A 22,406-nucleotide genomic window follows, 5' to 3' on the forward strand; every position below is an offset into this window, starting at 1 on the left:
CCCCTTAACTTAAATGAGGAGGCCTGACTTGAACATTTATTAAGAGACAAAGTTATGACACAGTAGTGGTAGATACATGTCATAAATTAGTCCAAACCCACAGAATGTATGACACCAAACTACACACTTTGGGTGATTATGATGGGTCAACGTAGGTTCATGGATTGTAACAAACATGCCACTCTCGTGGCGAGGTGTTGATAATGAGAGAGGCTATGCATGTCTGGGGACAGGGGGCACAAGGGAAATCTCTGTGCCTTCTGCTGCATTTTGCTGTGCACCTAAAACTGCTCTAAAAAGTATTAAAAGAGAGACAGAGAAAGACAGAGCCACAGGATCATTCTCAACCCCATGCACTGCTGATATGAACGTATCCTAAACTTCTCCCTCTCCTTGCTTTTTTATTAACTGTCATCGATAAAATTAAAAAAAAAAAAAGAACTACAAATTCAGTGATTCAGTGTGGTTGATAGTGATTGCCAGAAGTATGAAGGGTGCACCAAGAATGCCTTCCACGCTACAGAGCAGCATGAGAAAATAGTGCCTTACTGTCATTGTACTCCTTTCTCTGCCACTCAAGAAAGCGCACAGAATGCGAGGGAATGAGGTGTCTTCTCAGAGAGAACCACTCTCCCTTAAAACTCAGCACATCTCATATTTTGTGGGGAGACCACAGTATGGTTCAATACTTCAGTTAAGAGTCCTCTGATTTAATGTTGTAAGCTTAAGTTTGAGTCTCAGAAAATCCCAAGTTTGTCCTGACTCCATGTACTAGTTTTGCAGTCCGGTCCCCAAATCCCCAGCTTCTGTTCAGTCGTGGCGGGGGCGGTGGGGGGGGGTTGAAACCTCTGTTTTGTTTTGGTAAATTGACCCACAGGACCGATTCCCGCCCACTGCAGCCAAAGAGACTGGAGGAGGGGCGTCTGTGACACTGGTGGCCCTCAGGGATTCACAGGCAGGCACAGTGACCGCTGTGCACAGTGGTTCCGCTCCAGTCCCAGAACAGACATAGGAAAGCTTCAGAATCTTGTTCATTTCCAACAAATACAGCTAATGCGTGGCAGTTATTTAAAGAGGTCAAAGAGAAGTGACCCAGATTGGAAGCAACAAATTAAGTTTTTCTATTGACCGCAATGCTTTTGGCAAGTTAAGAGCATGGAATGTGGCCCGAGAACGGCTGGTCACACAGGCTGTGTGACCTGTTACTTATTTCTCTGTGTCTCAGTCTCCTCATTTGTACAGTGGGATGACAACAGTCCCGTCAGGTTGCTGTATCTTGTCAGTCTCTGTAAAGCTTGGTGCACTGCCTGCCTGGCCCATGATAATCTTGTATTCAGTAGACTAAAAGGTTTTATTTTATAATAATATAACTTTAAAAGATTACAAAATGCTGTGAAATGCCATTTAAAAACTAGATATTTGTATAGCTTTGCCTTTCCTGTAATGATGGTTTCATGTTATCAACTTAGAATCAAAATCATAACAATCCGGGCCTTTTATTTATTAGAATCTTTGAAACTGCATCTCTATGAACAGTGCCAAATACAGGACTACAGGTTGGAAAAGGAAACGCAAATACCACCATACTACTTTTCCAAAGACTCCACCACCACCGTGGTGGTTACCAGTAAAGAGGACTTGGAATAAGTACTGTACAGATTGGGGGTGGTGGAGGAGGGGAAATCTAAACTGGGGAGGTTTTGCTTCACTAAGTGAAGCTCCTGTCTTCAACCCTTAGAGGACATTTAGCAGATGCAAATATGCCACACACATCTAAATCCCTAACTGAGTTCAGACTAGGATCAGCCTTACATTGCAAGGTCCTGGAAGGAAGGTAACCAAAGCTGTAATTAAGGTGATGGTCTAGGCTGTCTAAACACATCCTTCAGGAGAGGCCTAGGTCCCAGAGTGAGGACGGGGCCAACAGTTATCGCCAAATATACGGCCCTCTGTATATGGACCGACATTGACCTTATTTGGACCCTGGGTTTGGCAACTTCAAAAATGCTTTACCTGTAAATCAACTATACTTCAATAAGGAAGGAAGGAAGGAAGGAAGGGAGGGAGGGAGGGAGGAGGGAAGGAAAAGAGAGAAAGAAGGAAAGAAAGGAAGGAAGCAGAGAGGGAGGGAGGAAGGAAGAAAGAAAGAAAGAAAATGATTTACGAAGAAAAAACAGAGTGAGGGGACTTTTCATCTACACCAACCATACCTCCTTCAGAAGGAGCTAGAGTAGTGTGTAATATTCAGTCAAGTGCTGACTGACTATTCAGGTAAGAATAAGGAGTTGTGTGGCTTTATTCCCCCCACTTCTTTACACATTCCTTCGGCTCAAGCCAGCTAAATTGGCTTCTTACCCGACTGAAATGAGGAAGCACTAAACCAATCCTCGTTTTCCAGGCGTTTATCAGACAGCTGGGCAGTCTTCATCTGAGTGGAAAGGTCCTTAAAATTTACCAAAGATAACCAAAGTTCAACAGGAAAGTAGGTGATTAATGGTTTACACTCAAAAAGAAGTCTCCACGTGTTCTTTGGGAAATCATCGCCATATCAATATTTAAATACAATTCATAATGAGTCACATTTAAAGAGTCATATCCTTTATGCCACACTTCAGATATTTATCAGAAATTAGGAGCAGCTCGTGCTGCTGGATAATGGTATGGCAAACTGGAGATGGCCCAAGGCAGCAAGAGACAGCAGGAGATGAAGAAAAGGTGGATCAAGTTCAGATGTGAAATGGCTGTGGCTACACTTCAGCACTTTTGGTTGAGGTTATTGGGGAGTCAGGCAAGCATCTACACTCCTAGCTTTCATGGAGTCCATAGAAACCGATGGCCAAAGACATCCAACACTCGACAGAAAATATCCAAGGTTTCTGCACACCGTTCTGAAGCTTGACATTAGTCTCCTTTAACACTTAACTACATGTTTCATCAAATAAACGTCGAATTACTCCGAAGATGAACCTCAGTAGGTGTTAGTTGAAAGGGAGAGAGGGGGACGCTCAAGCTCCTTCAGTTTCTTTGAAGTTTTATTTTGCTTTCAATAAAAATTCAGATAGGGCTTCCCTGGTGGCGCAGTGGTTGAGAGTCTGCCTGCCGATGCAGGGGACACGGGTTCGTGCCCCGGTCCGGGAAGATCCCACATGTCACGGAGCGGCTGGGCCCGTGAGCCATGGCCGCTGAGCCTGCGCGTCCGGAGCCTGTGCTCCGCAGCGGGAGAGGCCACAACAGTGAGAGGCCCGCATACCGCAAAAAAAAAAAAAAAAAGAGTAAGATGTTGAGGAGAACCAAAGGAATCTGGACTGGGTTTAAGGAGAAGGGAAGTGCAATGCTGTTCTGAAAAGAGAAAGCGCTTGATATAGAGAAAAAAACAGAAAGGCACCTAGACGATAGAATAGGTACAATTCACAAACATATTCCAAGTTGCAAACCAAATAAAGTGTTAGTCGAAGTGTCAAACTGCTCAGATCCATCCAAGAGAATATGACTGAGAACTGGCAAAGACAAGACTCCCCCAGACAAGCATTTATATAATTAAATGGCCTCTTCACACACATTCCACTTAGTGCTGGCTTGGTGACACCACAAGCACTCTGACTTCAGAAAGTCACATCAGGGAACACCCAGGAAAGGCCAGGTTACAGAAGCCTCATTTAAACACCTCATTATCCAAGGTCTACACGGTAATGCCTGCAAGTTCAACCCCAGGTTTAGGCAGTTTTCCTTCTTCAAAATGAAAATTATCCAAGTCACTAACGTTAAAAACAGACCTATAGTCTGTGTTTTAATTCAGAAGAGAATTCCAGATGAGCTCAAGGAGGGTTCTTTGCTCCCCTACCAGAGAGCCTTATGGGTCTTCCTTACAACACCTCCAGGAAGAATTCTTGGTTGTTTACTGCAGGGTGGGCTGGAACATTCCATTAACAAGCTTTCAAAGGTATACACAAAAATTCCAGCTCTTGAAAATTTCAGAGGAATTACACAGTAGCTTGTTCGATATGAAGACATCATTTATTTACACCAAGACCGCCTCTTAAGAATTTCTTCTTAAGATGGATCTAATTAGAAGTGTGCGTTACTTGCCACATTTGACCTACTCAACTCTTTGATATTAGGAGCCACAAAGATGATATAAATCTTTCATTCGTATTATTAAAATATTTGGGTTTTTTTAAACAATGATATGAAAACTAAACTCTTAGGATACGGTCTCAGGATATATTCAGTAGCCATTTAACTATTTAGGAGAGAACATCAACAGAGCATGAATACTTTAATTCCCATTTATCAGCCAGGAAACTAGCTCTCTGAGTGATTTGCCCAAGAGACCCACAAATGTATCACTGGTTTAAACTCATGTAGTAATCAATTTTTTAAATGTAAAAAGTAATCATTTTTGCTTTTCTCCCTCAAGGTAGAATAATCTCCAAAATTAACACATTGGTTTATGCTGAGCAATTATTCTGGGCCAACTATCGCCTTTAATTCTAGGAGAACAACAGTCAAGCAGACAGGGCTCCTATGTCCAAGGAGTTTCCCCATGAGGTTGAGAAATAATCGTTTGTCAGTCAGCTGATATAGATGGCAGGTAGTACAAATCAGACTAGAAGGTGAAGGCTAGAGGAACAATAAGAAATTGGTTACCAACCTTGCCATAAATTCATTGAGAGATTTTTTTTAAAAAGTCATGTTCAAGAGTCTCTGTAAGCTCCTGAATTGCAAATTTCAGGAGTCAAGAGAAACCAGCACTTTAGAGCAAAAAGGACTAGATGCATAAGGAAATATAATTCCTGTGACAAAACATTAATGGAAAGATGATCTGCTATCAACCTTAGCACTGCAAACTTACCCAATCCTAGAAGAAACTCGAATTTACATTTTTCAAAGCACAGTTTATCAAAATAAAATGTTTTCTTTGTATAGAGACACTCCTTAGTCGCATGTCAGTCATTTCCACGCACCTCCCATTGTGTTCCTAGAGATTCCATCTCTCTCTGGAACAAAGGACCAGCAGCATTCATTCCTGGATTCAGGGAGTAACTTCCAGAGAATAAAGACTTGAAGGATCCTGCAAACCATTGTGTGCTTTTCTGAGACTCTTGAAAAAAGAACAACAGAAATTCTTCACTGTTTCTCCAGCTGAGTAGCCTGTCTTAAGGCAGTCAGGCCAGCAGGAGGGAACAGCAGCTGGGGACGTTTCCCCAAAAAGGTCCTCAGGTACTGTAAGGATGCTTTTCGCTCGAGATCTAAAGCATATCCTTACTGTGTTTTAAAAACTATTCTTGAAGGCTTTTCCTTCAATTCATAATCCTAAAGTACTTTGTTTCTGATGAAAATGTAAGATATGTAAATGACTTTTCTACCGGGTTACAACCTTTGAATTAAGTGAAATCAATCCTGAATTCCATATTCTCAAAAGAGAGAGTTACATAAAACTCTTTTTAAGTAATAGCCAATTGAACTTGGAATATCCCACATGGCTTAGTCAAGTGGAAGAGATGGATCTACTGACAGCAGAATATAGAAAGGACAGAGGTAATCATTGATCCATGCTGTTAATTCAATGATTATCTGCTAATATCTCTACCCTGTTTATACAGACCAATGCTTGTCTCACTGTAATTACTGGTGTACTTGTTTGTCTTCACCAACTGTGAGCTTCTTAAAAACAAGGTAACAGGTCTTTGCATCTCTCAGTTCATTCAGTAAACAAACATTAATTCTACAAGATTTTAATGTGGTTTGTATTTTCCTACGTTGCATTTAGCAGAGTAGAAAACTCCTACATCCATTGCTCATTTGAACTGCTTTTAAAAAGCTTAGTCTTAAAAACATGCTTACCAAAACAACCGATCTTTTTTTAAATTTTTTTAGAAAACCACTGATCTCTAAATAAAGAATGAAGTCATCACCAAAGCAATACTTGCACCTTTTAACTATATAAAAGAAAATTTTAAACTTACATCTTGTGCATCCAACCCAATAATGCATTTATAGAGCAGAAATAGAATTGTCTTCACACAACTGGAGGGGAGCTATGTAGGTACCCACAATAGCAGAAGATGGAGGCCCACAGACAATGTTTTCTGGAGTTAGGGGATGGTGGAATTTAAACATCTAAGCCAATCATGCCCTGGGCTTCCTTACTGCAGCCACAGCAACTTTCCTGTTTATATTCCTCAATCGCAAAACCAAAACGACACCTTTACCCTAGCAAGTCACATGAGAGGACTCTTTAAAAAAATAAAGTAAGGAAAATATTATCTAGTGAACTGCTTGGAAATACACATCCAAAGGTATACCAGTCGTCCAGTTACTCATTTGTCATAAATTGCTGCTCAACCATCAATACCATGTCATGCCAGCTGATTACATATTCCAAGTACATAATCTACAACCTCAGGGCTTCAAAACAAAACATGAAGTTTGGTAATCAGCCAGCCATATGGTGAGTTAGGGATACTCGACGGTGCATAACATAAAAAGTTAGCTGCAAAGAGCTATCACGAATGGATAAAGAAGATGTGGCACATACGTACAATAGAATATCACTCAGCCATAAAAAAAAAACGAAACTGAGTTATTTGTAGTGAGGTGGATGGACGTAGAGACTGTCATACAGAGTGAAGTCAGAAAGAGAAAAACGAATTCCGTATGCTAACACATACACATGGAATCTAAAAAAAAAATGGTTCTGAAGAACCTAGGGGCAGGACAGGAATAAAGACGCAGACGTAGAGAATGGACTTGAGGATATGGGGAGGGGGAAGGGTAAGCTGGGACGAAGTGAGAGAGTGGCATGGACATACATACACTACCAAATGTAAAATAGATAGCTAGTGGGAAGCAGCCGCATAGCGTAGGGAGATCAGCTCGGTGCTTTGTGTCCAACTAGAGGGGAGAAAGGGAGGGAGATGCAAGAAGGAAGAGATATGGGGATATATGTATACATATATGTATACATATGTATACATATAGCTGATTCGCCAGCTTTCACTCACTGCGGTTTATGCCTGAGAAGACCTCACAGTGTAATACTATTTGTTTCCCAAATAACAATACGATTTCATTCCTCCTTTGACACTCTACCTTAGGAGGAAGCTCGGATGCAGGAGCCATTAGTACTAATCACTCCATAATGTCCCAGGGCTTTAGTACAATTACCACTAAGGTTACCGCTTGGAAACAGAATCCTTACACTAATTGGAGTTCATCAGCTATTCATCTTCATAGTAAGCACAATTGATGAGCTGAAATTTCCCGTCCATAAATGGAAGTTACCTCAGCTGCCCAAGGCCCTCAGCCTTTCAGAGGACGTGTGCGCTCCATGAATATAATGTCCTGTAGGCAACCTTTGACACTGAACAAATACGGAGTGCTTGCTAAGTCCCAGAACTGTTGCACGGCACTGTAACGGATCAACAAAACTGACACACCCCTGCCTCCCAGGTCTTTCCACCTAGAGGAATGGAGACGTTAAATAATCACAGCAGTTTTGATGACTGTGGGGATAAAACTGCCAAGTGTTCTGAGCGGTGTGGGGATAATCAAGAAAGCCGTCTCTGAGAAAGTGGCATTTTTAAGCCGAGGAGTACTCGGACAATGGGAAAAAAGAACACTCCCGGCAGAAGAACGGTGGGAAAGAGCTTGGAGCCTTGGGAGAACTGAGAGGCAGGCCGTGAACAGAGGGTGGGTGACGGCGAGGACCAGAGGAGGCTGAAGAGGAAAACAGAAGGTGAACACGTGGGAACTGACAGATCAGCAAAGGATTTTTACATTTTATTCTAAGTGTAACAGAAAGTCATGATAGAAAAGTCTTCAGCACAGGAATGCCATGATTAGACTTAGCAGAGGAAGACAGCAGTAATCGAGGAGAGGGATCCAACTTCGACTAGGTCCCTAGCTTAGTGTAGAGAGGAATGGACGGATGTGAGGGCTAATATAAGGTAGACGCCATAGAGCTTTGTTAACAGGAAGAGCCCAGTTTTCTGGAGTGAATGGAAGAAGGTGCTATTAACCAGAAGTCGAGCACTGAAAGAAGACCACAGACATTGGCTCGAAAACAGATGTGGCATAAACCAGTTAAAATAAAAAATTCAGGGCTTCCCTGGTGGCGCAGTGGTTGAGAACCTGCCTGCTAATGCAGGGGACACGGGTTCGAGCCCTGGTCTGGGAAGATTCCACATGCCGCAGAGCAACTAGGCCCGTGAGCCACAACTACTGAGCCTGTGCGTCTGGAGACTGTGCTCCGCGACAAAAGAGGCCGTGATAGTGAGAGGCCCACGCACCGCGATGAAGAGTGGCTCCCGCTTGCCACAACTAGAGAAAGCCCTCGCACAGAAACGAAGACCCAACACAGCAAAAATAAATAAAGTAATAAACTCCTACCCCCAACATCTTAAAAAAAAAAGAGGCTTTAAAAAAAAAAAATCAACAGTAACTCACATTGCAGGTTTTATGCAGAAAATAATTTACCAGTGAAATTTTTTATAAAAGATATTAAACAGTACCAACTTTCAATTAGTTTAGGGCTGCCGGTTCATCTAGAATCATCACAGTGAATTACTGTATTCAATTAGACTGTGGCTTAGTGAGGTAATATTTTTACTGCCGTAGTTAACACAACATGACGTGACCTGCAGCTTGAAACAGAAAGGCAACAGCTGAATCACTTGAGAGGGCACTTTCAAAAGCTGTAAATTGCTTTTTGAAAAAGAGCATCTCCAAACTGTTCAGTGAAGACATACCCACATCCACATTTGTTGAGAATGCCCCTCAAAAAATCCCTTCAGGGGCTTCCCTGGTGGCGCAGTGGCTGAGAGTCCACCTGCCGATGCAGGGGACACGGGTTAGTGCCCCGGTCCGGCTGGGCCCGTGAGTCATGGCCGCTGGGCCTGCGCGTCCGGAGCCTGTGCTCCGCAACGGGAGAGGCCACAGCAGTGAGAGGCCCGCGTACAGGACAAAAAAAAAAAAAAAAAAAAATCCCTTCAGTATCACTACTTGTTTTAGTACTTGGAAAGGCCCCAACATTCATGAGCCTTGATTTCTGTTATCATCAAAGACTTCACATGACTCCTGACACTAACTTCCCACTGTTTACTGTCCCTCTGTGCAGAAACCTATCAAAACTCCAACCATTCTTCCCACATTTGCTTTCTGTTAAAGCTTGTATCTTCTAATGTCTTCAAGTCTCTATGCAATAAAACTTGCCCTGTAGTAATACTCTGTATGGTGAATCCCTACCAACAAGCATGGATGCTAGAATGGGATTTTAAACTGGCTTACACATCTGGTCAACTCTTCCATCTAGAGTAGGAAGGGCTCTTTACCAATGCCACTATTGGTAAGAGTTTTTTGTTTGTTTTTTGTTGTTGGTTTTTCCCCCCAGAATACCTCTATTTTAATTTACCCAAGACTGGCTAGTTCTTTACAAGACATGGACTACGTAAATCCTTCTCTCTTCCTTTACTCACTCTTGTCATTTTTAGGTATATGGATAACCAATGGGAAATGCTTCAAGCAGAGGAAAAACATGATCATACAGTGCTAGAATGAAAACTAGGCTTCACCACGTATTAATGCCTATTGATTGGTGGCGACTGCCTAGAGCACTGTGTTGAGAAGGATTCTGAGGCCTCATCCATAGACCCAAGTCCATCCTGAGTAAAACAGAGGGAACGGTACCTGCATACATACTTTGCCAACCCCAGTCCAAGGGAGCCACAAAAACAGGCTTTGAATCACACACAGGATCTACCTTTTCCAGCAACGTGAATCTCAGGGAAATTAACTTCTCTGCATCTCATGTTGTCCAAAGAGAACACTACTTAGGTCTGCCTCACATGGATTTGTGAGGATTAAACCACAGGCTCCAGGGTAGCTCATCTTGAGGGCAGGGAAAATGGCATTTTGCACAGGGGCTTCGAATGTTCCTCACTGTAAACCACCTTTCCTAATATGAAACATGAATTGTTATGAGCTGTGTCCCCTCCTCCCACAGATTCATATGTTGAAGCTCTAACTTCCAGGGCCTCAACATGTGACTGTATTTGGAGAGAGGGCCTTGAAGTCCAATAGGACTGATGTGTCCTTATAAAAAGAGATTGGGACATACAGAAAGAGACACCAGGGGTGCACGCACGCAGATGCAAGACCCCGTAAGGACACAGCAAGAAGGAGGCCATCTGTAAGCCAGGGAGGGAGACCTCAGAGGAAAACAAACGCCCTGACTATCCACACCTTGACTTTGAAATTCTAGCCTCCAGTCTGGGGTATTGTGTTATGGCAGCCCTAGCAGATGAATACAGGAACAAAGCATCCCTGCCTCTGCCATTCCTATCCCTGCAAGAGCATCTCCACCCTCCTGTTCCTTGCCTTCCTCCTCACGTGCTCTACTCTCCTTTTCTCCCCAGAAAACTCTAGAAGGAGGGGGCAGTGCGGGGCTTGGAAACGAGGTCATTGACCGCTGATCTAGAACGATGCCGTTTTGCTTCCTGTAGCGTACTTACCAGAAATCCTGCCCACGCAAGGGGAATCCAGACACTCTTAAGAACAGAAAGGAATGGCATTTCCCTCTCTCCATCCAGAAATATGGCTGCAAAAGTACCTCGTTGAAACTTCCCTCAAGTGTAGCCATCTGCTCCCTCTCAGAAGGATTTTACAAAGCTCACTATTTCACAAGAAATGCTACTGTATCCAAATGTCTCTCCCTCTCTCAAGATAAGATGGTTTAATTAGCTAGGGTGGTAGTTAAATGTGTTATCAGAATCAGATTTTAATGGAAATTCATCCCCAGCCAACTCACATCTCACACTAACCGTGGTGCACGTTAGTGATCTAAAACATTTATTCTAGTAGTTAGATATTTTCTCTACTAGGTAAACTATGCAAACAATTGCTAGCATGTCAGGGCCTGCTGGTTTGCCATGCTGTGTGCTGCTAACATTAATTGTATTATATTATGCTGTCTAAATACCCTAAGGGTTTGGGAGGTTTGGGGGTCGATTTTTAGATATATCTCCCTCAGGTCACACCCTCTTCCAACAGAAATCATGCTCAACTCAAAACTGGCTTGAGGGTTTTTTTCACTCCCCTTAGAAACAGCAGTAACATTTTTTGCAGTATTACACCATTCTGGACTTCTTTATCTGGGATTCTTGGCTATCTCACTACAGGTATGACAAAGGATACTCCTTAGGTAGTATGCCTAGCAAAGTGGATCAATAACAGGAAAGAGATATGCAAGCAGTAGCTCTTGGTCTTACAGAAGGCAAGTTAAAGGGGGTAGCATGGGTACAAATCCTAATTTAACTGGGGACAAATCCTAATTTGCCACCTGCTTCATTTAACCACCACTTCTCCATTTAACATGGTAATATTTGTTGCAGGGAAATAAGGATACAGTCAAAGAATGTGTTACTATCGACAACATTAAAGTTTAAAGTACAACAATGTGATATTTTTTTAAGCAGGAAGGACTAATTAACATGGCTGATGAGGCAGAGGGATGTGAAGCCTGTTGACATTCAAATTCAGTTTTTCAGGAGTTCATTTTTTGGTTATATTCTCAGCACTCAGAGTTAGGAGTAAATCAAACATCATAGCTTAGAAATATTAATGGAACTCCTTTCCCATTTAAAACTACAACTCTTACCTTTTGTGTTATAATCCCATCATGTGGTTGCTTCTCTCTGCATTGTAGCCAGTTGAGTTCTCCTAGGACAACACTCATACCCAACTACCCACCCAGCCACCCACCCAGGAGACTTTATTATGGATGAAATCGAAGCTAAGCTCTCTGGATAGTGGAAACAAAACCAGTAAGAATAGAAAGGGTGGAGGTAAATGGAGTGAGCTACTAGCTCTGTCTCTTACACCAGAGAAACTTTCAGTGAGACTTTTCCTTAGTCAACCACCAGATTAGGTGAGGAAGAAGACTGATAATCATGTGAGTCACATGAAGAAACACATACCTGGGAAACTCAATCTTGTATTAACAACCTTCTTGAGAACATTGCTACAAACACTTGTTACTATTTGTCTGAAAACCACACACTGAAAGTGCTGGAAAAGTCCAGTTGGGTAAGCCCTAGGAATTCAAAGCTTGAGGTCTCAACAAAAGATCACCAGGGCTACTGAGGAAACCCTAGTGCCACAATAACCTCTGGTCAATAAGGGTAGTATTCACTGAGGCTGGGTGATCACGAGACCCCCCAAGAGCTATTGTCACCAACTGTTAACTGAGACTCTTCCTTTCTTCCTTAGGAAAATGAGTCATTCAGAAAAGATTCCAGAACACCTCATTTAATCATTTAAGTCTTTAGTGAATACCCAAGTGGTCATATAACCTCACCCTACCTTCTTGATGGAATGCAGGATAAAGGAGGAGAGAAAGTCATCTCAAAATCTCTCCACCTGTAAGTCACTGATTTCTCTCAATTTTCCTTTTACCCAATAGTCTTAAATATGCCGAAAGCAAATACAGATGATGTTATCTTGTATTGAAACAGCTGAGAACATTTGTAAAGGTCAGAGACAGCAAATATTCCTATAGCTCCTACAGTTTCCAAGACAAGCTCAGAGAAGCTTAAAACAGTACTCTGTGACTACGCAACGATTCCAAGGAGACACTCTTCTCTATAACCTTAAGAAACTGGGATGTCCTCAGTTATTAGATGGTTCCTCTTATGTTCTCTTTTGATATACTATTTTCCCAATTAGATCTTGTTACTATTTAACTTGGCTATCGTATTAGTCTGTGTGGCAATTGCGTTTTGAATGCCTGGCAGTGGGTAAATGATGTGGGTCTTTTCAAAATCCCTTGGCCAAGCAATCCAGGAAACTTGTAATTTAGAAAGCTTCACCAGGAAAAGCTGTTCTCTGACATCTTTTTCTTCATAAACTTACAAAAAACTTTTAATCTGGGTTTATTTTAGGAATATATCCATTTCTGAACCTGCAAAACTATAATAATTAAAAGCATTACAAAAACTGTGACGCCCTTGCTTATTGTAGGTTTCCCTGGGAAACAATACAAATTTATCCAAAACTTATTCTCCACTTACTGAAACGACTAAAGAGATTATTTTAAATATGAAATTAGAACTCTCTTATCCAAAACTAAACTTACCACAGCTTCTCCAAATACAGATGCACATAAACAGTTTACACTGCTAAAATCCGTTTCAAACGTCTGAATATGAAGCTTTATGAAGTGTTTTAACACCTTAAGTACTTAAGTTCCGTATCTTAATGACTACTTCAGAAACGTACAGCCCTTTTAAATCCTCTAAATCAGCCCAAATACTATAAATGGTAATGTTAAAGAAAAAAGATGAAACCTCATGTTTCACGCAGCTCTCAAACCAATAAGCCAGATGACACCAGTAATCGGCGTAAAAGCTTGTGTCCATCACCTCTCCACAGCACTGCGCACGCTGGCTTTTCCAGGAGATTCCGGAGCATTTCGAGAGTACCATGCTCGACTGCTCCGCTCACTCTACAGCCCCAAATTAGTCTAAAACCAACTGGCTTTCTTTTCAAACTCCTACCCTCCACGTGCAGGCTCCAAACCCTGCCACGCTGTTTATTCTAGGAGGAAAACAAAGATATGACATGAAAATTGAGTTTTCTGGGCGAAGTTGTTTTAATGCATGCCATAAATTCTTCGGCATCTAAAGGAAACCACATGCCTATAATGTAACAAAAAAAAAAAGAGAGACGTTGAGGGGGAAAGATGGCGCGTAGATAAAGCAGTAGCGGGCAGTAAGCACGAGTGGGTGTTACCAAAAGGCAGAATGGCTTCTCTCTGCTGGAGGGGGGAGACAGGGCATCAGGGAGAGAAACAGGGTCAGCACTGGGTTTTCAAAAACTGGTATCAGAGTCAAAAAATGGTAAGTTTTTTTTTTTTTTTAAAGTTATAGACAGTGAGTAAGAGCTTGACTCAATCAGACAGAAGGGAGGGCCCGTAGGAGTGAGGCTTTATTGAGAAATAACCTGGGTTTCCACTCAGCCACTAACCAGCTCAGGGGACCTTGAATAAGCCGCTAACTTTTCTGAGGTCCTTTTGAGTTCCAAAAGAAGTGTCTGAGTCATGAGCTTTCAAACCTTCTGTTAGAATGAGGCAAGTACTTACAAAGGACTGCGGTTGAGTTAGGATGGTATTACAAGCAGCCACCAACCTTCTGTAAATGAATCTTGTGTGGGTGCAGAAGGAAAATGGGGTCACAGATTTAGGACTTGGTTTATTTCTAATCAGGCAGCCCTAACTACATAGCTGGAAGAGGGCTGACCAGTATCCCTGATTAGTATTTCAAAGGTAGAATCATAGGTAAGGCATTTGAAGGATTCCTTCCACTTGGGAAGTGTCACGAGGAAAGTGAAGGCGGCAACCAAACCCACATGTCTCTACAGTCCTGAAAAGCAGCCCTCATTCTCACCGTCATCATCCCAGAAATAATTTAAGGATGTCAGCCCATGTTCACTATGACGGGAAGCATTTCTAATCTAGAGATCACTTAATGTATTTACAGATTAAATATTTATTAGACACTGTATCTCTTCTAAGACAAATAATTTTTCATTGAAGAACTTAGTACAACTCCCTCTAAATGAATATTGAAGAAGTTAATGTGTTACAATATGTTATCCATTTTATCAAGTGTCCATAATTACGTGAAATAAAATGGCCATGGCTTATGGGAAAGACAGCAGCATTGGCCAGCGGAATAGGGCTATCAGACATGGATTCAAATTCTATCAATTTCTATTAGCTCTAGGATCTTATGTACATTATTTAACCCTCTATTTTTTCCTTTATTCACAGGTAAAATGCATCTTACAATTTGTTTGAGGGCATAAATTGCAATTAGAGCATATGACATACAATCAATAGTCAACAAGCGTCCAATTTCGTCCCTTAACTTCTCCAGATGTAAAAGAAAAAAAAAAAAAACCTTTGATGGAGGAAATGTCTTAAATGATAAAATCACTATATCCAAAACCTCTTTCCTATACTGAATACCTGACAGATAAAGTAAAATATAATTTCCTTCCTGAGTCCTTAAGATTCAAACTCCTGTTTAAAGAAACTATTAAAAAAAAAATTTAGCCAAAATGAGAATGATTTTACCTTCACTCAGCAGCCAAGCCCAGTGTCCTGAAGGACAAACACAAATCACTCAGGCAGGTCCCTGAATTAAATGCCTGAAAGGTCAAACGGATTCCAGGATGAACCACCTCAAATATCTGAAATTCCCAATAACTTCCCTTTTTTTTTTTTTCTTTTCAAAGAGGCCACGATGACTAAGGCTGCCAGAGAGATAATTATTTCTAAAGATTTTGTCAACAGGTGACAACACCTTCAACATTCCTGAGTAAGACAAGCTTTAGTTTTTACTCCTGGTGTGGGTGGTAGGGATGTGGCAAAGTGAAAACTTATCTAAACTGGTTTATATCAATCTTTGCACTAATGACTAAAACACTCCTTTCATATGCTGATGATGCACTAGATTCAGGGCACAACAAAGCCAAGTCTCTTCAGGAATATGAATGAATTATGTCTACACCCAAGGTTATCCATCTCAACAGAACAAACCAGTGAGCCTTTCTCTGAAGGTCTCTCAATTTCCAAGGACTTTCATATTATTGTTTTATACTGTAATACCAATCAATACAGAGGCTGGGGTTCTATGACCCTACCCATTTTGGACTTTCAAAACTAGTACAAGTGTCCTGGCAACATATTCAAGGTATCATAGCTATACTTGGAGGATTTTTCCAAACCAGACTTCTATGTTCTACCAACTGTCCAGGGTACCACCAACAGCTTGTCTTGCAATAATAATCTTTGAAATAAGCATATGAACAGCTATAAATGTAGAGGATGAAGTACAGAAAGCTGGTCCTCTCACAGCTTTACAGTGTATGTGCATTATAAAGAGGCACAGAATGTGTGTGAGGCATTGTCCTAGGTCTCTGACTATTTTACTTAATCCTTACAATAACTCTATATTATAACCCCCATTTTATAGATGAGAATTGAAGCACAGAGAAGCTAAGCAATTTGCCAAAGGTCACACAGCTAGTAAATGGTTGAGACGAGATTCTTAACCCAGTGAATCTGGCTCCACACCCAGCCCGCCAAGTCACGCTTTCTAAATATCATACTTCCTACACAATGTACAGTGGCTGAGCCCTATATTTCAAGGTGAAGTTCAAGGAACAAACCCACGAAGTCCAGTCCTTCCTCCCTCATCCAAAATGAACAAGAAAATAAAAAATCAAGTCAAAAACCGGTTCAGAAAGTGTTTAAGAGATAAGAAGGAAATGTTGTGTAAATATTTTGCCTTCCTCACTGAACACCATTTTCTTATATTATCTTGAAACGTTTCCTTATGACCTGGTTCCCTGTTGTGCTTGCAGATGACTTCCATTTCTAAGTCTCTAAAGCTTTCAGGAATTTATTCCTAGACTTCGAAGCATGCTCGAGCACAACCTTCCCTCACTGACTGCCTTCGCTAGTCAAAAAAATCTCTGCTTTCCTTGTTTTTGTTCAAAACTTCTACTGCCTTTGGAAAGCCTGGTTTTTAAAGTTACTTAAACCCTCAGGGTGCAGAAGAGGGAAAACACACTCTGAGACTCTGCATCCATCTCATCCCATTGCTGAGTTCCAGAGGGAAAAAAAGGCTGTGGTCTAACCTCATTGCTTCTTAGGCTTGTGTCTTTTCAAAATTACAATTTCACTATATCCTGGTAAGAATTTGATTCCCTAAATGATTACCTTTTACTTTTGATAAGGTTTCCTGGACATTTTTTCTCACACGGCACTTACCTAGATGTCTGTCTTAATAGCAGCGGAGGGAATGGCATTTAAAAAAACCTTCCTTTGGCAGGCTGGGAACTTCTGTGGTTTTAAGACTACCCCTGTATTTTCTCAAAAGAACTTAAATGCCATCTCTTGAGTTACATAAGCAGCCATGGTAAATTCAGTGAGGGTGGCCATCCTAGCTTCATTCAATCCACTTTGGGGCAAATTCCCATACAGCATCTCACAGAATTTCAAATATCTACATGAGGTTTGAAATATCCTATTTCTGACTGAATACACCGAAACCCTCAGGTCTTAATCAGCGTGGAAACAAAAATACAGCTCAATATACAGAAATTAGTTACCGATGTCAATCACACTGATGACTGTGCTGAAAATGCAGACTGAGAGGTTAGGCCGGCCCCTAAGAGCCAGCCACTGTACTTATGCACTTTTCAGACATTATGTGTGGTCCTCATTATAGCCTAAAATTAGGAATTATTACTCCAATTATACAATTGAATAAAGTGAAATTCAAAGAGGTTTGAAGTAATTTGGCCAAAGTGGCCGAGCCAGTGCCTAGAGATTTTTCAAACTGACTCTCTTTTCCACTAACTACATCCTAGGAAACCTCTCCATCAACAGTATTTGCTCTTTAATAAACATTCTGGCTGTGCACAAGCTCAGTTATTTCCTGATACTAATCCACCAGAATTAAGCTGTAAAGTTCACACTGCATTGTATTATCCAAAGTCTTAAGAGGCAGAATAAATGCAAAGGATTCAGTGAGTTGAGAAAACTTGATAAAACGACAGATTCCGCACCCATTCCCCCCACCCCCAGAACTTCAACCCATACACATGCTCGGTTTTCCCTTAGCAGTTACCTGGTTTCCAGTTTACCAGCTAAAACAATCATTAAGAAGATGTTAATCTTTTGATAAACAGGGTGTAAAATGAGTAGGTAAAAACTACCTATTAGAAAGATAAAGACCTAAGCAAACCAGAGCATCGCTCGCAACAGAAGCAGACACCAAAGGCAATTGCTTTGGACAAATAGTTAGCACGCCTTTTCTGAATATTTTTCAGAACAAAATTTTACAAATGATAACAAAAATAAGGCAAAGCAACTTTATTATAAATCTTTTATTTAGGAAGCATTGTTTATTACAGCTTTTAAAGGGCTTTATGTGAATGTTTAAGCCCATAAATGAACAGGTTAATTTCAGATGCTCAATGCAACCCATTTGTTTCAGGGGTACATGGGTAAAAATTGGAAATGAGCATCTCAGTAGACTAGTTAGGTTCTCCCGTCTATATACATACTGAGAAAAACAGAAAATTGATTACTTTCCGAAGACCATTATGAAGCACTGTAAAATGATATCCTACACCAACTAGTTTAGTTTCATATCATTAATAAAATTTTATTTCGTAACATGAGTATATACGTATAAATTGTGTATGAGTATATACACGGCACCTTACTTGCTTTAAAAATGGTTTTGGATTTTGCCATTTTTTTACAAAACTACAGTGACTATTGCAGACATCCACTGTACAGTGACCGAATCTCCTCCAAACCTAAGTTTTTCATACTCCACTTATCTTGACCACGGAATGAAAATGGTTTAAAATTGTTGGTAATGTGAATTTTTTTTAAAAAAGACAAAAATTAAAGAGACAGAATATGTCACATCTTAGATTATAATATGGTTTGGTCTAGTAAATCCAGGAAGATGTAACGATGCCTCCAAAGAGAGGGAGCCAAAGCCCATAGGGCTCTTCGGTTCAAATTAGATGTTCAAATTAGGGTGGTCTGTGGGGAGGAAAGGTCCTCCTGTGCCCACATAATCACAGTGTGAGCACCAGTTAAGGAGAGATGCGCCACTGGCGCCACTGATAATACTGTGTAGTCATTGTTGGCGCATTTTGTCAAAAGGCCCAACTCCCTTTCTCTACCTGTTAAAGCTTGCCAGAAAGCTAGCTGGATAAAAAAAAAAAGGTAACTGATCATTTATAATTCAATTTAAGAATTATCTTCCTCAAAAACCTAAGATTCATTGAATTGAGGACATATTGGCATATATATGCTATTGCATGTGGTCTATATTGACTCATCTCAAAAACATAACCTAAAGGAAAAGAAAAAAAACAACAAAAAAACCCTACATCTAGCCCTCTAAACCATAAAAAAAAAAAAAAACACTCAATACTAAGGAGTAGAGAGGGTAGCAGGCAGTCACCCTACCAAATAAAGGTCCTGATACAGTAAACTTGATCAATATCAAGTTTTATTAAAAGGAACAAAAGAGACGATTTCCATTTTCCTGCCACGTGTTGTCTTGCCAGGGTGTACCGAGAATACTTAGGCATAAAATTCTCTCAAGCATAACGTACCATTGTGAAAATATTATTAATATTTAGCTCCTTTTTATACACACAGTAAGTCTCCTTTTAGTTGGTAGAACAAACTAGCCCAAAAAGAGGCCATAATCTGTTTACTGCATCACTGGAAAAAAAATCAGTCATCAACCATCAAGTGTGTGTGTGTGTGTGTGTGTGTGTGTGTGTGTGTGTGTGTGTGTGTGAGAGAGAGAGAGAGAGAGAGAGAGAGAGAGAGAGAGAGAGAGAGAGAGAGAGAGAGAGAGGATGGCTCATGGCTTCTGTTAGACACAGAAAAATGAAGAATTTAATCAACCATCTTCACCCCAGCAGCCCCAGCTGCTTCTTCCTCTCCTATCAGTGGATTTCCATCTCCATGGGGTTCCTCTTTGGGATTCCTAATGAAACAATGAGGTACTAGGAATCAAGAGAAAACAGACAGCGTTAGGATCCTGACAACCCTTTTTCTCAGCTCTGGGTTTTGTAGGCCATCTTGTTCGTATAAACGCCAAAATGTCTTAATTTTTCCCAAGGAGTGACACTAGGGGCAATGCCCACTGTCATTTCTGAGACCAAGGTCCCTTAATCAAATGGCCAGCAGCAAAAATCTGTCAGACAAACGGTTAATTGATGCACATGAAGACAGCCACCATCACTGCAGCGCAATACGTTACAGGAAAGAGAATAATGAACAGCACGAGAAAGGAAAACAGCAGTGTTCGGTTACAAAAATATTTAATCCCCAGTTTGCCCTCATCGTCAAGGCTAATCTTATTTTTCATCAATTGAAATCGCTAAGAAAGCAAGAGATGAGATAGCCTGGAAAAGAAGAAATACACACACAAGGGGGGGAAAAAACTGTCATCTGTATCCAGCGGTTTCACGCAACGTTTAGGGCAAACGCCTTTGTTCCTGGGCTTGGGAAGGGAGTGGGGGGGTGGGTGATGGAAAGATCAGATAGGGCTGCCTGGGCCCTCCACTCCCTGTTCTCCGGCGCATGCGCCAGGCCAAGACAAAGGAATAGGTAATTACAGTCCCGATTCATTCATTTTGCCCGCAGTACTGAGGATCTGCTGGCCCCGGCTGTAATCCCTGGGAGGCTGATCCACACCCCTATTGCAGGAAGACCACCTCTAGACTAGTGTTTGATTTTTAACCCGCCACAGATGTGCTAGTGGCCTCGCGGCAGACCGAGGTGTGGTGTCAATCCTGGTCAAGGTACTAAAAATGCAGCCGTGTGCGCTGTGCTAATTTAAGCAGAGTGAAAATTACACAGGCAAAGACTGTTCACTGAGTCCGTTTCAAGGCGGACATGTCTCCGAGGAAGCAGATCAGGAGGCCAGCCAAGCGTTCGATGAATATTCATGAAAGAATGCGGTTTGTAGCCACGCTTTGTGTGTGTGCGCGCGGACCCAGGGATTCTGCAATTTTTATTCTTGGGGTGGGGGGCGGGTAGGCGGGGGCGATTGGGCGAGGAGGGCGAACAAGGGCCGAGAGTCGGCTTTCAGTGTTAGCGCTTTCAGCAAAACCTGCTAAACCCCAAACCTTCGCTCACAGCCGGGCTGGGCGGTCAGGGGCCGCGCGCTGTCAGGTTCAAGCTCACACCCTCCCGGCCGGGCCCGCGACAGGAGGCACTCGGCGCATTCTCCGAACCGAATACTCGAAAACATAAAATACTCAGATGTAGCCCACGGGTTCATGGGAAGGCAGTTCAGCCACGACCGAGGCTGGGGCTCTGATCTGCTCAGCTGTGCTTCTGGAGGCACGTTGTGGTGTGAACCTCGCGTTTCCTTGGCCACCCGAAGCCAAGATTCAGGAGTCCCACAGGTCAAGGAAACCCATCTGCTGAACCCAAAAGCCGCCTCCTCCCTTCGGATCACACCAGATTCCCCGTATTCCTTCTCCCCTCCCTCCCCCCCGCCCCACCGCACCCCACCCTCCATCTTCTGCTGCTGCGCCCCTCGCACCAAGCGCTTTCTTCCCGGCTCTGGACAGGGCCAGTGGCAGATACTCTCCCCTCGGCCTCCCAAAACCGTCTCTTCGGGACGCAATTCATTTAAAGGGTTTCACATTTGGCAATTTCCTCCTTAACTAGCAGCTTCCCTCCCACCGCCCACCCCCAACTCCGTTTATCAGGCTCACCAACCCCCCATCCTCCCCGCCCTGCGAGCGGTCGAAACCACCCACCTCGGGGCCCCCCATCACCCCAGATGCCCGAAGCGCGACGGAGGCCTCACGGAGGGGGACCGCACGACCCGCGCCGTCTAGTGGGGACCGCACCACTCCCTCCCCGCCCCGGGCTGCGGCGCCGAGAGAGAACAAAGGGCCTCGGGGGTGGGGCGGGGGCAGAGTCGGGAACGGAGGCCCCCGGTGGCCTGCAACCCCGGTCCGCGGCGGCAGCTGGGCCACCGGGGCGCGCCTCCTTACCGGATCTGGGTGCCTGTGCCGCCCCTGGGTGAGCGCGGTGCCGCGGAGGGGCCCGGGTCGCTGGCGTCGTCCGGCCGGGTGCCTGGCCGCTGGCGGTGGCTCTCTCCCCGGCTCGACGGCGGAGCCCGGAGCGAGGAGCGAGTTGGAGCGCTGCCGCCGCCGCCGTCGCCGCTGCCGCTACTGCTGCCGCCGCCGCCGCTGCAGCCTCTGCATTTCTCGCGCTCGCGCTCCCCCTCCCCTTCCTGCCCAGCGCCCTCCCCCGGCGCGTCCTCCCGCCCAGCCTCCCTCCCGCTCACCCCGCCCACCTCGCTCCCCTCCCTTCGCCTCCATCCCGGTGCCCCTCCCGCCTCCCCTGAGTTACCCGCCGCGCTGGGGCCCCGCCCGTCTCCCTTCAAATCCCCTCCATCCCGGTTACCCCCACCTCCCTTCTCCTCTAAACGGCTGATCCCCTCCTTTCCTCCCCTTCCCTCCATCCCTGTGCCCCTCCTGCCTCTCTACATCATATCTGAACGCCGGTTTCCCACTCCCTCCTCACCTCCCCTCCCCTCTTCTCCCGTCCCCTGCTCCCCACCTCTGTCGCCTCCCCTTCCCCGCGGCGCCGGAGATGTCCGTGGGCACTACTCTCTGTTTTTCTCAATCTCTCTCTCTCTCTCTCTCACTTTCTTTCTCTCCCTCTATTTGGAACGGTTGGATAAGAAGTGCCCGGGCTCTCGTTCAGACTCCAGGGGCTGCCTCGAGGTGGTGAATGACGCCCCCTGCCACCTGCTACCCTTCTCAGCATCCCA

At 43.3% G+C, this 22,406-nt stretch overlaps 1 protein-coding gene across 1 annotated transcript in view; it reads right to left on the bottom strand.

Moving 5' to 3' along the window:
• Positions 1–21,842, bottom strand: part of BASP1 (brain abundant membrane attached signal protein 1) — a 53,256-nt gene extending 31,414 nt beyond the window's left edge. Inside the window, exon 1 of the mRNA XM_004274474.3 lies at positions 21,622–21,842. The gene's annotated coding sequence lies outside the window, so the exon portion shown is untranslated. The remainder of the gene's footprint in view (positions 1–21,621) is intronic.
• Positions 21,843–22,406: the final 564 nt, after the last annotated feature.

Source organism: Orcinus orca, chromosome 3 (genome assembly GCF_937001465.1).
Source record: "Orcinus orca chromosome 3, mOrcOrc1.1, whole genome shotgun sequence".
NCBI classification, from domain to species: domain Eukaryota; kingdom Metazoa; phylum Chordata; class Mammalia; order Artiodactyla; family Delphinidae; genus Orcinus; species Orcinus orca.